The following is a 15,521-nucleotide window of genomic DNA, read 5'->3' as shown; positions in this document are numbered from 1 at the left end:
GACATTGAAAGTATTTCAGTGATCTTTCTCAGCATTACAAATCATGAATTATGAACCTAAGTATAAATGTTTAAGATAGTGATGACTCAGAATTGCAAGTTACCATGTTAATATATGAAACAGAACCATGCAAATTAATGTAGAAGCTGTCCGGACTAAATATTAAAAATGATTGTCAAAACATTTTGAAAAGATCTTGTGGAACATCAGTTGTTTTGGGATATCTAGCACTATAATTAATACCTTTATAATTAGGAGTTTAGTAAAAGCTAAATTGGATTTTAAATGTTTGTGCACTCTGATTCTTTTTCTAAGAATTTTTGGGTGGTACTATATCTAACTGTACCATTCCTGATCATGAGCCAGGGGGACCTGAAATAGTCAATCTGTAGTAGTTTAGAAGTGTGGTACCTCATTGTACTATTGTGTACAATTTATTTAAACCACAGACAATGCTTTTATTAAAATTTTCCATAAAATGAACCAAGACCTTGATGATTAGAAATGAGATCCTAGAATACTGCATTCAGTTTTTGGTCACCACACTATAAAAAAAGATGTTGAGGCTCTAGAAAAAGTGCAGAGAAGAGCAACCAGGATGATTAGGGGACTGGAGACTAAAACATATGAAGAACGGTTACAGGAACTGGGCCTGGCTAGTCTAGTGAAGAGAAGGACCAGGGGAGATACAATAGCAGTGTTCCAATATCTGAGGAGATGCCACAGGGAGGAAGGGGTCAATCTATTTTCTAAAGCGCCTGTAGGCCAGACAAGGAATAATGGATGGAAACTGAACAAGTAGAGATTCAACCTAGAAATAAGGAGAAATTTTCTGATAGTGAGAACAATCAACCAATGGAACAGTTTGCCTTCAGAAGTTGTGGGAGCTTCATCACTGGAAGCTTTCAAGAAGAGATTGGATTGCCATTTGTCAGAAATGGTGTAGGGTCTTCTGCTTGGGTGGGGTGGGGGTTGGACTAGATGACCTACAAGATCCCTTCCAACTCTATTAATCTGTATCTATATCAGCTCCTTTAAGATAAAGGACATATTATGTTCACCATATCATTTTTGATAATTGTATCATTACTAAATATTTTTACATATTATACAATTTTGTTTTGCAAACTATTGTTTTTAAAAAATATGAAAAACTAGAGTTGTAACAGGTGAACAGCTACTTCTGTTATATGTAGTTAAAATGATTCATGTATGCAAGTTTTTATACTTCTTTGCTTGTATCTCAAATGAGTCAGTTTTGATTCTGTATGGGATTTAAATATAGCAATGAAAAAAAGCACAGCTCTGTTTAGTAGAGTTATACTGCAACTGTATATTACATTTTTCATTTATTAACCATCATACATAGCAGAAAGATAGAATATTAATATACTGTTAAAAGCAACACTCAAAACTGAACCAGACTTTTAATCAAAATAACCTAATTGTCAACCACATGTGATATTTGCATTAGCACCAGCATCAAAAAGCTACATTGCTACCTGTTTAACATTGTACATTCCATCTAATTTCTTAGGTCTGTTTGTCCTCTACTGTACAGTACAAAATCATTTTATAAACTTTATGTTTGCATCCTCAGCTACTTCTAAGGAAGTAGAGGTGATCCCTGACTTATGACAACAATTGAGCCCAAAATTTCAGTAGTTAAGTGAGACATTTGTTAAGTAAGTTTTGCCCTTTTTTGACTCAGTTGTTAAGTGAAACACTGCAATTGATAAGTTGGTAACCTGGTTGTTAAGTGAATCTGCTTCCCCAGTGACTTTGCTTGTCAGAAGGTGGGACACAGCAATGGTCTTAAAATGAACCAGTTGCCAAGTATCTGAATTTTGATCACATGATCATGGAATACTGAAAAGGTCATAACTGTGAAAAATGGTTATAAGTCACTTTTTTCAATGCCATTGTAACTTTGGACAGTCACTAAATGAATTGTTCCAAGTCAAGCACTACCTGTAAAAGTTCCATAAAGTAACCAGCCTTTTCTAATAGGTAAGTGTGACGCTATACTATTTAGCATTTGTTTGACTCTAGTATCATCAGGAGAAGCTTTATAACAAGGGTGTCAAACTCAAGGCCCACAGGCCAGATCTGGCCCATGTAGTACTTAGATCTGGCCCGTGGGGTTGCCCTGGAAACAGCGAAGTACCAGCCCATGGTGCCTCTGCCATGGGTGCCTCTGCCAGCAAAAACTGAGCTCCATTTTTGCTGGCAGAGGGCTGCAGGAGGATTCCCCCAGCCATGCCCGGGCCACTACAGGTGCCCCCAAAATGAAGGATGTCGAGCTGGCCATGCCCCCCCTTGGCCACACACGCGCCAGCCCCCCAAGGTCAAACACAACCCTGATGCATCCCTCAATGAAATTGAGTTTGACACCCCTGCTTTATAACAATCGTTGGCTCTTTCTTCTCCTTTATAATCACTTACATGTTACTTTGGAGGCTTTCTCCAATCTTGAGGCAAATTTTGGAATATCACAAGATGTAATGATTTGTGGGAATGAGCTTTGGAGATAGAAGGAGGAACTGCAGTCTAGACTATACAGAAGGAATGAGGATATGGCAAACCTCTCCGAAACAACATTTCTTGGATTGTAAAGGCAAGGGAAAGAGAAATTTGCAAGATAATGTAACCTTAAAATAAAGATAGAGCTTGTATTCTTGGCTGTGTTTCTTGCCTGGATTACCTCACAAGTCTACCATAATTGGCTGTAATAGAGATTTCTGCTGAGCAAAGATATTCAGTGGATTATTCCACTATATTACCAATAAATAGGTGCAATTACACAGAACTCTCATAGTTTACTGCGGAATGTTGACTAGATATTGTGAGGATAAAAATTGATCACTTTAGTTATAAGGTCATAGGTTTGGCAGGTCAGAGTACAGCAGTGTCTATGGTTCAGATTCTTTTGGACAAGTTATTTGCTTGACCTTTGAGCTTCCTGGCTTATTACATTTAAGAAGAGACATTCATTTGGATCCAGATTATAAATTGTTTGTTCCATGTAGGAGTACTTCTACCTCATTGGAGAGATCATGGTCAAACCGCTAGAGCAGGGGCTCTGAACCCCTGGTCTGTGGACCAGCACCAGGTTGCAACATGCCAGAAACTGGGCTGCCAAACAAGCAAAGCTCCCTCCACGGGATGCAGTCAGTATGAAAAACCACACACCCCTCCGGTCAGTGGAAAAACCTCTCTTAATGGAACTGGTCCCTGGTGCCCAAAAAGTTGGGGGCCCTTGCTCTATAGCTTCCTTTATCCTATGTGACTTAATGTGGCATCAAGTCATTTAGCACAGATCCCATAGTAATATAATTCTCCTATGCTGTTCACTCATTATGTTATCCACAAATGCTGCTCAGATGTATCCCCATTGCTGCAATGCCATCATGACATCTGCAGAAAGAAAGTCTTCCAAAAATTGGCATTGCATAAGGATGCCTCTATTAGGCTGATATCACTGAGCAAAATTGGTGGGGCCCGGACAAAATAAACTCCCCACCAATTGAGTTCTCTATATAATGTAATGGCTGGATAGTACTTATTAAAGAGACTTCTAGATGTGTGTGTCATCTCTAGAGGGTGTAGAATGTGCTCGGTTGGCATGGAAGGGAATAATAGATGCTGATGTGTGCCCTCTCTCTCTTTCTCTCATCAATAATAAACATGATTAATAGCACCATTAGTTGTAATGATTTCTTTATCCAGACTTTTTATCTGCTCTGCCGTGAATCTTTGAAACTCAACAAATTGTTTATAATAATGCTTTTGTGTTAAAAAAAACTAATCGCTGCTTTGCCTCATCCTTCTAAAATATCATCTGCTGAAATCTCATCGTAAATATTAGTCCACAGAACACATTTTATCTAAACACTACATACAATGTGCTTAGAAGGTAGGCATAGATTCCCCTAATGGGATTATACATATTTAATATATAGTAGTTCCACTAAGCATGCTGATCTTTGTAAACACACACAGTATGCTCTTAATATTTGTTGCCAACTTTTAATTACATATTGACCGAAAGGCTGCTGACTGTCATATTTCCTGTGAGCACTGCACTTTGTGAATCTGCAGCTAGACAAAACGGCTGCATGTATAGTATCTCATATCCTTTTCAAAGTCCTTACCTTTGGCTTGTGCCAACTGAGCAATAGAATACACCTGTTCTGAGAAAATGCTAAAGCAGAGTGTTTTTCAGAAAACTTTCTTCAATAACCCTGGCTGATTTCTAGTACACGATTCAAAAGACGATATACTATTTTACCACATCTGAACATTGTTACTCTGGAGAGGAAGTTAATACAATTTAGGATTGCAGTTAAGTCATCATAAAGTTCTTGGTCTGCATGAGTACAATTGTAGATACATAATAAACCTCTATAAATGTAAATATTCAAACTCTACATAGGGTATAAAAATTGTGTCTTGAGAAGTGGATATAATTTTAATGCTATAGATAAAAGGTTTAAGGCCAAAATGCTCAACATAAAAAATAATATTCTATATGGTATTTTCCTTAATCTTTTTTCTTTTTGGTCCACATATCTCTCCATGTATGTATTCTATACTATTATAGATATTATCTAGATGGTACTTATTGTTATATTAAATATAGTGTCCAACAATTATTACATCTTAAAACTTTTAATATTTTAATATATAGCATGTAAACTTTTATTTATTTATTAAATTTATATGCTATCCTTCTCACTGATAAGATAACTCTAAAGGGAACACTTTATCCAAATACTGAAGCACATTTTCGTAAGTTAGTCTTGAACATTTTGTATTAGGCGTCTATACCACTAATTCTATACTCTTTGGGACTGATGAAAATGAGTGGTCCAAAATACTTCATTTAATTCATAGCAGGGAAGATACAAATCAGTGTAATTGTTAATGATGGAAACTTTTTAATATTGCCTAAGATATGCATTAAATCAGATATATAGCAGATATGGTAACTTACAGTCAGAGATATAAACTGGCTCTTTGCTTTCTCCAATATATCCTGAGTATAGTCTACTCTACTACCTCCATTGTGTTAGTTTTCTGTCTTTGTGTGAATAACTTCACAGATTTTTAAATCTTTTCCTCCACTTTCTTAATTTTTTGTTGTTGGATTTCATGCTTAATCTTTGATATGACAGCAGTCTCCTCATGATCATGCCTGTTTTATTTAGGTTGCTGTTCCTTCTGTCCCCTCCCTCCCCCAATATAGTCTCAGTCTCTCTCTCTCTCCCTCCCTCACTTTCCTTCCCTCCTCTCCCTCCCTCTCTCCCCCCATCTCTCTCTCTCTCTCTTTCTCTTCCTCAGCATGCGTGTAATTTGTTTTTATGGAATCTTCTATTCACAGGTAGCACTTTGCTAGTATCTTTCTTGTGGTCCCTTTGCTCCCTTCTTCACTTTTGTATTATCTCTTTTGACTGGTGTGGAAATGTGATTTATCTGTAGGTATCTATTGATAGCTGATTTGTCTGGCTTCCAGGATCTAATATTTTTGGACTTGGCTTAGTACAGGATTATTTATTTATTTATTGAATTTATATTGCCTCCTATTCGCCCATGATGATTCAAGGCGGCTTACAAAATATAAAGCCACATTTAAAACAATAAAAACTAACAAAAAATAATCAAATAAATTAATATAGTACAATATAACAAAATCACCCCCCAACTCCCACCCACCCTGCCCCGATGACAGCAAATCACATGAGCCATTTAATGGGCTCCATCCTGCTCTGCGTTTCCCAGGCCCACTGGCAGAATCAGGTCTTCAGTGCCTTCCAGAAGAATATTAGAATGGGGGCCATTCTAATCTCTGGAGAAATGATGTTCCAGAGAGAGGGAGCCACCATGGAGAAGGCCCCTCTTCTGGGTCCCATCAGGTGTATCTCCCTCGGGGATGGACCTGCAATATTCCCTGCCTCCCCACTCTAATGGGTTGGGTAGATATGGCTGGCAAGAGAGGGTCCCTCAGATAACGTGGTTCCAAGCCATGAAGGGCTTTAAAGGTGACAACCAGCTCCTTGAATTGCATTATCATGGTTTCCTAGTTGAAACTATGGTTAAGTCTGTCCATATGTTGTGAAGTTAAAGAGTTTTCATGTCCTCTGATATGTTTTGTTCTGAGAACATGAGAAACAAGTCTCTCAATGCATAAAGCCAACTTAAGAAGAAAGAAGAACAGATGTTGGTGTCCTTATTCAGTTATTAAGTGATCCCCAATATTCGTAATATATTCCCAATATCTGAACTGCCATCCAAGAAGAATATCTGAAATTAAGTGAAATCTCTATAGTAATGCAAATGGGCGTGGATCAAGAAAGAGAAAAATGAAGACATCAGTAGTTGACTTTTGTAATTAGATAAAATTATATTTGAATAATGGATTTGATTCAGCAATTTGATTTTACTTAATTAGACAATTCCTATAGTTTGGAGAAATTTGATGTGGACACTTGTTATAAAATTATATTGATTCCATATAGATTTTAAGATCAATTCAGAAAAAGTAGTTTTGCATGTATGCAAAAGTATCCCAATCATTTCAGAGCCATCTGATTCGATTTGACGATTCAATCTGATTTTCTGATTTGGGTTGGTTTTTTTCCCCTCCAATATGGCAGTCTGTTTTCCCTGTTTCACCACAGAAACATTTACTGTATTCTCCCTGATGTTGTCTTATACGAATATGAGGCTGAAATTAATTTTTCTGATGCAGTTGGATTTTATTACAAAGGATGGTAGCCATATTTTCTTCTTAATGCTTTAATTTTCTGGTTGATTATGAGGTTTGGTATGGTAATCACATAGAGGTGTTTTTTTTCCCCTGATGAATTTATATTGTTTAATAAATGCAATACATAAGAAGGTTTTTTCTCACCTGTCCACTCTCTGATTATATATTTCTCTGACTTTCACTTTCAAAGTTTGTTCTAAGTTAGTACATGGCAATCTGCCGTATCCCTAAACAGGTGAGGCTTCCAAAAGTTTTTCTGTAAAGAACTAAATTGTCTCCACCTCTTTATTTCTCTACCCAGAACTCCAAAGATGTTTCTTTCCTGTCTTTTCCTTTTCTCCTATAGTGACAGCGACTGCTGGTTTGCTACTGCTGGGATTCCTTGCCCTTGGATATAATAAACACAGCTCCTTTCTTCCTTCCCTGCTCAAGCTACTTTGCCAATTACTTTCACAACCAGGTGTTTGTGTCTAAGAATAAAATTAAAGAGACATACAGGACTTTTCTTTTGCCTTTCCTGCCACCCTCCTTGTCTGCTGTTGGTTGGTTGGTGGATAACTTGGTAGACTGGTAGGCTAGCTGGCTGGCTGGTTGGTTGGGTTAAATGCTGCAACTTTCCACAGTTAGTTTTCTTAGTATTTTGGCCTTTCTTAGAGATTTTACTGCCAGAAACAATCAGCCAATAACTCTCAGTCACAGACCTTCCCACATTGGCTGGCTACTTTGGTCACCACTTGTTGCTGAACTGATGTCTTTTTAGACTTTGTGAACTGGTGTCTATCTCAGTGTCTTCAGTCTCTTCTATCTACAATTAATACCAAATCCTCAGTCACAGTACCTCACTTCTATATATCAGCAATGTGCTATTCTCTACACGCAATGCTAACTCCCCTGGAATTAATCTTTTAATGCCTTATCTGCCTCACACATAGCTTTTCCAAGAAATTGTACATGCAGGATGAGCTCTGCATGACTGTGCAGGGCAACACAGCTCCTATCAGCTGTCCTGTCACATTATTCTTCACCACTATTAAATCAACCTATAATGGATGCCGCCCTGCTGTCCTCTTGGTTTCAGTACAATGGTTTTGCCACAGTTGTTGTAACATCTCTTGCTGCTTTCAATAATTTGGCCTGTTGATATCTTCTGCTAATGGATATTGCTTCTGCCTTCTTGCCATTGCCAATAGTATGGGATTTATTTCTCTTGGGGATTTCTTCAGGATTGCCTCTATAACTGTGTTATTGTTTCAGTGAGTTCAAACAATTTTTCTGATAGGTGAGGCTTTTGTGGCTAATTTTTCAGCAGCAAAGTAGCAACCATGGTACATTGGAATATCTACAAGAAATACCACTTGCCTGCAAGAAGAGATCACAAATCAGATAACTAGGAAAAGAAGTTGCTAAAATTCTTTGGGACTTATAGAATCACTTGCTTCTGATTTAGCAATTGTTATGAGAAAGATGAAAAAGTCAGGCTAGTGGACCTGGCAGTACCTGGAAACAACATAGTAGAAGAGCAAGAACTGGAGAAAGTCACCTGAAAATAGAAGTAAAATTATGGGAAAGGAAACATAATACCAATAAATAATAGGTGCCTAGGATGCAGTCCCAAAACAACTGAGGCACGACTTGAATACCATCAGCATTGACAAAAATTACCATTAGTCAATTGCAAAAGGCAACTTTACTTGGAACAACTTACATCCTACAAACATACCTTAAACATTACTGAACAAGTCCATAGACATTATTGAATCTCCATAGACATTATTGAACATCTGCCTGTCCCAGGTACCTGGGAAGGCTCAATAGGTGGATAAAAATGCTAAAGTTAGTCTAAACATCCAACCAACCATAATAGCACTGGTAGCTGGGAAAGCAAGACAGGATATGTAATTTGTGTACCATATCCCACACTATTCCACTGTCTCCTTGCCTGAATTAGATGGCTTGTTCTCAGGGATGATCTAATCATCTAATCATCCTACTATTATATCATAACTTCATTGGTCAGACAATATCTACCCAGGCAGTTCATGTATTTCATTAGTTTTATTCTAAGGGTGAAAAAGCAAGGTATGACTCATTTGACATGAAGTGATATTGTTACAAGATCCATCCCTGTCTGGCTGAAGCATGAGTGAGATTTGAAACTCACCCATTTTAGCCCTTAGATATGATAAATGCTTCAGTTTGCAGTGAGGATATTTGCTGATCCAACAGATCTCTTGGTTAAAACTTTGCTGATTGACTGTAATGCCCAGTTGACCCAGGCATCAACGGATCGACTCCTAAGTGTCTTCTGTTAGCCTGTTTAGCCTGAACCTTTGGTTTACTGAGCCTATAGGTCCATGAAGTTTTCTTGGGAGATTTCAGAAGTGATTTGCCCTTGCCTTCTTCCTAGGGCTGGGAGAGACAGATCCAAGATTACCCAGCTGGTTTTGTGCCTAGGGCAGAACTAGAATTCACAACCTCCCAGTTTCTTAATTCACTACATTAAAGTGGATATAAACAACTTATTGTGAAACTTTATTAATAACTTAGTCAATTCAAATTTGACTGAATACCCTTCATATCTAATCTTTTGTCTACCATGTATATTAGAGAAGCAAAATTTGGTAGCCCAGGAGAACATAAAACATATCAGTTCTTTGTTTTCAGTAACAGAAAGGAAAATTGACAGTTGTCTCTACTCCACCTTAAAACAAATGCATCCAATATTTTCAATTTCTTAGTTACGTGTTTCCCTATTTCAAGACTGGATAACATAAATCTTTCCTTAATGGTTTGATCATCCTTTCTCCCTTTCCAGGCCCAGTTCTGCATTCTTTCACATAGCCTTAGTCTTGGAGAGACCTCCAAAAATTGTTATCAAATTGGAATTTTTGATACAAAATACATTTCTCTGGATAATTTAATTGAATGGCAAGTAAATTCACATGCAAATAAAACTGTTTTTTTTTTTAACACACTTTTACCACATCCATAACTTTTGGGAAATCAACCCCAGCATACCACTTAAAAAACAGCAGAAGTCCTCTGCCTGGACAAAGTTGTATGCCTTTGATGTATGTTACATTATTATTAGCAGGGATAATAAAAATAATAGACAAACTCAGCCAATGGAAATTCAGTTTTAATAGTATGAAGAATTTCACAACTATGTCATGCATAATCTAGAATAGATTTACTACTGATTTCCATTTTAAAAGACATATCAAAAGGGATTAATCAGTTAAGTGTTATTAAATAAATGGGTCTTGGCACTTGTATACGTATTAAGGGTATGTGGATGGAAAGCAGTGGCTTTTGTCCTTGGATCCCTTTTTCTTGATTGGGTTATAGAAGTTCTTTGATCTGGCCTAATTTCCCTCTAAATTTCTTACCTTGTTAGATTTATAAGTAATTTCAGAAAGACAAGCATTCGTTCTTTTAATGGCTTTTTTCAAGCTGTTGACAAAGTTATTTGTTGAAGTGCAGCTTTAGCTTCATATTGTAGGCCAAGAAAGAAGCAGACATAAATATTGCTGTCCCAGGCATCTGTTCAGAAAGCCATCCAAATAGTGCTGCCCCATTTGAACCTTTGTTTGAAAGCTGTATTCATTCTAATTGCTAATGTTGCTATTTTGAAGTTGCTAGCCAGTTGGCTATTATTCTATTTTGATCTTTTATCCTATTATTCTGGTATGTGCCAACTTGTCTGTTTGGCAAACCTATTATCGGTTACCATAGAGGGAACTATTCATCAGTAATAGCACATGCTCTCATATGGTATACATTAATCAGGATTTAGCTTATGTAAACAAGATCATGTATTATGTTTTTGATATGGTTCCTCTGATGAGAGTGAATGAACAGTTTCATTTTAGTAAGTCATAACAGGAACTAAATAGACAAAGTCTAATCAGTATCTCAGTTATGTCAATTGAATGTTTTTCTTTTTGTTCTCTTCAAAGGCATGAGGGCACTTATTTTGCTCAATGCCAGTAGATGTGAAATGTAACTTTATTATTTGTAACTTTATTATTTTTTTCTGGAAATTTGACCTTTCTTTTTCATTAGAGAGACAATGAAAATTAGATGCCCTAGAGAATTTTTCCAAATAATATCAGTTTAGGATTTACATTTAAATTACAAAGCCCTTCTGATAGTAACACATGCCCTCATCACCCTTTGCATAAACTACTGCAATGTGCTTTACATGGGGTTATCTTTGAAGACAATTCAAACTGTAACTAGTTTAAAATGCAACATTCAGCTGTTAGCAGGGATCACAGGTTTATGAGGACCTTAAAGGCAATAGGATCTTAAAAACAAAAGGACCTTAAAAACAATACACAAGTACACAATAGATAAAAAAAACTCAGGGTAAACCGCACCAAACTTGATTGCAGGAAATAAGACTTCAGCAACAGAGTGGTCAATGCCTGGAATACTCTACCTGATTCTATGGTTTCTTCCACTAACCCCAAACTTTAACCTCAGACTGTCTACTGTTGACCTCACCCCATTCCTAAGAGATCTGTAAGGGGTGTGCATAAGCGCACCAACATGCCTACTGTCCCTGCTTTAATGTTCCCTTTTATTCATATCTATTTCATGTATTAATAATCATGTTTAATAGACTTCTTCTCTTAATCTATAAAGGTTTCATGGATGTAATGTCTAAATTGATCCCTATCAAACTTCAGGCCCATTTGTCCCATACAAAAATGGTTCATTCTGGGCATCCCAGGGGATGCTGGGAGTCCTATATTACCTGAAGTGAAAGGCATAGTGGGCCAGAAGCATTTCTTCTTAGTGGTCGTTTCCTAATTCCTTTACTGAGACAATACTCCATTATATAAGGTACTGTAATTAAAACAATCTTGTTCTATCAGGCTTTTGGTGCTGATATTAAGGAGCCTTGGTAATATGATTTATTTATCTGTAAATTATATTCTTATGGTTTTATTGGGCTAGATGAACTAGTTTTTGTATTGTACTAGGTAATGACATGTCATTGTTATTCTATAAGTTACATGAGAAGATAGTATGAAAATACTGTACAAATAAATTAAGTAGCCTAGGCTTCCCCCATGCATTGGAGAATATATAGGGCAGTGCTGGTGAACTTTTCAGCACAGTGCTGAAACAGGAGCACACGTGTGCATGAGGGGGAGTGCCAGAAACCGGAAGAGCAGGTCCCTGGCACTCATGCACGTGCTGGAAGCTCAGCTTCCCAGCACACGTATGCACGCCAGGGAGCTACTCTTCTGGTTTTTGGTGCTCCTGCATGCACGAAGACTAGCTGGCCGATGCACATGTGCACACCAGAAGAGCAACGGGCAATGGCTGGCATGCCCGGAGAGATAGCTGTGCATGCCACTTTTGGCATGCATGCCATAGGTTCGCCATCATAGATATAGGGGAATGCACACTTATTTATTTTACTTATTCATTTGTACCCTGCCTTTATTATTTTTAAAAAATAACTCAAGGCATATCTAATGCACCTCCATCCTCCTATTTTCCCCATAACAATAACCATGTGAGGTGAGGCTCTGAGAGAGTGACTGTCCCAAAGTCATCCAGCTGGTTTTCATAACTAAAGTGGGACTTCAGCTCACGGTCTCTCATTTTCTAGCCTGGTACTATAAAAATCCATGGATGTACTTCAAGTGTCTCAGAACGTATCATCTATAAATTACTAAGTCCAACTTAACCTCTGTTCACTTCATCCATGTGAAGGAGATCCCCTAAATACTAACATAGCAGTCTTTAAAATAAGTCATTGTGGGAATTATTTTTACTTCTTTATTTTTTCATTGGAGATAATTACTTTGTTAAATCAAACTTTGTCTGTGTTTCCTTCATCCACAGCTAGTCTGGAGGTGACAGCATTTAATTTGTCAGGAAATGGTTCAGAAGATATTTGGAAAAAGTTTAAAAATTGGCCTGAGACAGTGGTGGGATTCAATTTTTTTTTTTACTACTGGTTCTGTGGGCATGGCTTGGTGTGCGTGACATGGGAAGGATACTGTAAAATCTTCAGTCAGAGGTGGTATTTGCCGGTTCTCTGAACTATTCAAAATTTCTGCTACCGGTTCTCCAGAACTGGTCAGAACCTGCTGAATACCATCTCTGGCCTGAGAAAAAAAATTGACCCAGCTCATTAAGAAGTGAAGAAACCCACACTATAAACAAATTTATCAAAATTTAAGGTCTTTTTGTTGTTTGAACTAGATTTAACAGATTTAACAGATAATCAGAGTTGGAAGGGACCCCTTGTAGGTCATCTAGTCCAACCCCCCACCCAAGCGGGAGACCCTACACCATTTCTGACAAATGGCAGTCCAATCTCGTATTGAAAGTCTCAAGTGATAGTGCTCCCACAACTTCTGAAGGCAAGCTGTTCCATTGGTTGATTGTTCCCACTGTCAGAAAGTTTGTCCTTATTTCCAGGTTAAATCTCTCCTTGTTCAGTTTCCATCCATTATTCCTTGTCTGGCCTGCAGGTGCTTTAGAAAATAGCTTGACCCCTTCCTCCCTATGGCAGCCCCTCAAATATTGGAAGACTGCTATCATGTCTCCCCTGGTCCTTCTCTTTACTAGACTAGCCAAGCCCAGTTCCTGCAACCGTTCATTGTATGTTTCAGCCTCCAGTCCCCTAATCATCCTGGTTGTTCTTCTCTGTACTTTTTCTAGAATCTCAACATCTTTTTTTATAATGTGGTGAACAAAACTGGATGCAGTACTCTAGGTGTGGTCTTACTAAGGCTTTATAGAGTGGTATTAGTACCTCACTTGATCTCAATTGCATTCCTCTGTTAATGCAATTTAGTATTGATTGCATTAGCTTGTTTGGCTGTTGCTGCACACTGCTGGCTCATATTTAGCTGGTTGTCTACTAAGTCTCCAAGATCCCTCTCACAGTTACTGTTATTGAGCTTGGTTTCACCCAGTCTATACATGCACTTTTGGTTTTTCTTGCCTAGGACTTTACTTTTCTCTATATTTAATTTCATTTTATTAGATATGGCCCAGTATTCTAGTCTATCAAGATCCATCTGGATCTTGAGCCTATCTTCTTGGGTGTTAGCTATTCCTGCCAGCTTAGTATTATCTGCAAATTTGGTAAGTTCCCCTTCTATTCCCTCATCTAAGTCATTAATGAAGATATTGAAGAGTACTGGACCTAAGACGGAACCTTGTGGCACCCCACTGCTTACTTCCCTCCATGTGGACTTAGACCCATTAAGGACTACTCGTTGAGTACAGTTTGCCAGCCAGTTGCGAGTCAGTGCTATCTATTCCACTTTTTTCTAGCTTACTAAGAAGTAGGTTGTGGTCTACTTTGTCGAATGCCTTCCTGAAATCTAAATATATTATGTCCACAGTATTTTGCTGGTCTATTAATTTAGTCACTGTGTTGAAGAATGAAGTAAGATTGTATATACAAGGACTTTTTGTCTATTTAGGTGTCACTTATAGAAATAATTATTGTAGTACAATTGCATCTAAATTATTATTTAATTTTAGCTTATTTTTAATTGTTTCTGTAGATGTATACATTTATAACTTTATACTTTTCAAAAATAATTAAGGGCTCCAAAAAGTATTGCTGTTAATCATGCAGCTTATAGTTGAGAAAAGGTTTAGCATCTGATCCTTGTTGAACAAACTGATACATTATACAAGATCAAAACTTGACTGAGCAGAGGTGAGGGGATCAATTTGATTCAGTGATGCTTGTCAAATTTTAAAGATCTGGTATTCACAATGTTGAAATTGTGAATGGAAGCCTGTGTTTAAAAATGTCTTTTCTGGATTTCTGTTTTTCTTCTTACATTAGTTAGTAGTTACCAGATACATTTATTTAAAAATATTTTTCTTTTTTGGGGGGTGGGTAGGTATTAGGTGCATTTATTTTGCCTTTCAGTTATCCTTTAAGAAAAAAATTAATTAAAAACATATTGTGAGCGTTCCAATGAAACTCCCCATTTCATTCAGCATTCAGAAACAAAGTTCATCCAAGTAAGAATTTATTGAAGAAGTCATATTGGCACATCTGGGAAAATCCAAATCTGAAAGTTACAGGTTTTCCCTTCCCAATTGAAAATCAAAACCCATCCCCTGCACCTACCAGTCCACCATATGGTCCAATCAACCATCGTTCAAACGGGAGATATTCCTCCAGATACTCCTCTCCAGGTATAGGGTAACTTGTCCTTGGCGTTTGAGAGAATGTTATTGAGTCTAATCTTCCTCCTCTCTATGATATCCCCCCTCCCAAATTCCCAGGAACAAAAGTGTGGCAGCCTTGAAGCTTCCAAGTAAAATATGGCTTCCAAGGTTGACACACATGGCTTTAATTTAACATTAATTAACTTTAGCATAAAACAACCTAAAAGGGGTATCCAGAAATCAATATAACATTCACACAGTCACTGTCAGATTTCTCTAATATGAGTTGTAGAAAAGGAACTGAGGCAGTGTGATCATTTTTGAAAAAGACCTTTTAAAATTAGAGAAGAGATGTTGCCAAGGGTACGGTCAGATAAGAGAGGTCATATCCTGCAGCTGCATAATAGGAGAGAAAGAGGCCCAGAAGGAACCTTCCCTGGTTTCTCAGACTGTAAAGGACATGGCAGAAGATTTCAAGCTGCAAGATGATGTTAATGTGTGACCTTACAATAAAGTAGAATTAGCTCAATCGGTCATGTTTCCTGTCTAGTTTACCTGGGAGGACTGACAAGTGGCAATTTCA

At 37.5% G+C, this 15,521-nt stretch overlaps 1 protein-coding gene across 2 annotated transcripts in view; it reads left to right on the top strand.

The window, feature by feature from the left end:
* Positions 1-15,521, top strand: part of SGCD (sarcoglycan delta) — a 489,766-nt gene that overhangs the window by 210,196 nt on the left and 264,049 nt on the right. Inside the window, exon 4 of one of the 2 annotated variants that reach the window (XM_087955098.1) lies at positions 12,635-12,720. The exons of the other annotated variant lie outside the window; for it this stretch is intronic. The gene's annotated coding sequence lies outside the window, so the exon portion shown is untranslated. The remainder of the gene's footprint in view (positions 1-12,634; positions 12,721-15,521) is intronic. 2 annotated transcript variants of the gene reach the window in all.

The sequence above is a fragment of the Notechis scutatus genome, chromosome 2, assembly GCF_049901735.1.
Source record: "Notechis scutatus isolate UNSWTSFEM ecotype Mainland chromosome 2, rNotScu1.2, whole genome shotgun sequence".
In the NCBI taxonomy this organism is placed as follows: domain Eukaryota; kingdom Metazoa; phylum Chordata; class Lepidosauria; order Squamata; family Elapidae; genus Notechis; species Notechis scutatus.
This window is presented reverse-complemented; position numbering and strand designations above follow the sequence as displayed.